Genomic DNA, 1,995 nt, shown 5'->3' with positions numbered 1-1,995 from the left:
GATTGGATGTAAGGAAAAATTTCTTTCCTGAAAGAGTGGTTAAACATTGGAACAGGCTGCCCAGGGAAGTGGTTGAGTCACCATCCCTGGAAGTATTTAAAAGACATGTAGATGAGGCGCTTAGGGACATGGTTTAGTGGGCATGGTGGTGTTGGGTTGACAGTTGGACTCGATGATCTTGGAGGTCTCTTCCAACCTTAATGATTCTATGATTCTATGATTCTGAATGCTACATTCTAGGGAAACTAACCTTCATTCAAGCTCTGACACCTGTACTTCTAAAAATTATTTGCCATAGGACAGCAGCTTGGAACTGAAGATGTTTTTTTCCTCTGAAAGCGAAAGTGAACTGATAATTCACGCCTTCAGTATTACCAGATCACCTGAGTCAAAAAAGAAAGACTATGGTGGATAGTGGCTGTGCCATGAAAGAGCTTACACTGGGTCTCAAATAAATAGCAAATCTATTTAAAAATGTCACATATCAACTGTCAGAATACTGTTAAGCGTTTTATGCTTAAGACAGTTTTGGTTTTGCTTGCCTGCCCTAGCCCCTCTGACAATTGCTGTTAGGACTCCGTGTTTAATACTGAATTCTTTGTCTTCAAAAGTGACCAATCAACATGACTTTTCTACGCAATATCCGCAAACTGCTTAGTGGACTTACAAAATATTAAGCAAGACACAACTTTTTATTAAAACAAAAATATTTATTCAAGCTGTAAATGCTATGCAGTATTTAGTTATTGGATGGGTTTAATATAAACATCTACTGCATAATATTGGTTCCTTAGGAATCCTTGTATACTATCTGAAACATCGCCCTGTTGCTGTACAGATCTCTTACAAGAAAACTTGCATTTTTTTTAAGACCTCAACAGTTTGAGAACAAAGGAGGAAATACCAGTAGAGAAAATTCTGCAGTATTGGAGCAAGGCTTATGTGGCAATTTTCACCCATGCTAATTATTACTAAAACATAGGCTGAGCTTCTCCTGTGCCTGTTTTGAAGAGAGTTTGTATAATAGCTACGGCAAATTCTATGTTAAACAGAAAGATCAGATGCAAATTTTTCCATGTCTGGCTAAAAGCATACGTGATATTAACAAACGCTTTCTCGACAGTACAAGTGACAGTTCAAAGAATTGTCTTTCGCAATAGGACACGCTGAAATTCTTGTCTGGCTATGGCTGCAGTTTAAGTATTCATACTTAAATGTATGAATACGGGGGTTAACCCACAAGGAAGTTAACCACATTGTTTGAGAACAGCTTTTGCATTCAAATGACATCGTACGCAGCAAATACTGTGAACAGATGAAGCCTATCCCAACTGAAGTTCTTACCTGAATGACTGGTTGGGAAAAGCTTCATTAGACGAGGAATACTTCTGGAGGTTTTGTTGGCCTTACGTTTAGTTACTGGTGTTTTCGTTAACTCATTCAAAGCCTTACAACATGGGCTTGACCATTATGAGAGAAGAGAGTGTTAGTACAAGCCAGTTACACCTGAAGAGTAAGTCCCTTTCGGATTCAAGACGACAACGGGAAGTGGCCAGGTCAGCTGCCCGTGTCTTAGAACGGTGAACTACAAACACCGCCTTCACATTCACCACCTTTTCACAAACTGGCTAAGCGCTTCAGATGGGTGAGTAGAGAATGCAGCAAGACACAGACAACGTGGTGTAACAGGAAACATACAACCTTTCTTACATTACATTTATACAAATTTACAATTTCGCAAATTAAATGGCTCTATAATTACGCAAGTGCTCTTCAAAAATAAACATACACCAACTCAATGATATTTACACTTAGCAACCTGCTTCAGAAACAGCATGATTTTGCTATAAAGTGAAACTTCAGTGCACTGAAAGTGCAACTCACCCTTTAGAATTAACTTCTCTTCCCATGCAAAACCTCAGCATAACACCACCTAGCCTTAGACAGCACAGTTCAACTTCTTTTTTTTTTTCATTCATCATAATGCAAAGACAG

This window comes from Pygoscelis adeliae, unplaced genomic scaffold (genome assembly GCF_000699105.1).
Source record: "Pygoscelis adeliae isolate BGI_AS28 unplaced genomic scaffold, ASM69910v1 Scaffold142, whole genome shotgun sequence".
NCBI lineage: Eukaryota > Metazoa > Chordata > Aves > Sphenisciformes > Spheniscidae > Pygoscelis > Pygoscelis adeliae.
This window is presented reverse-complemented; position numbering follows the sequence as displayed.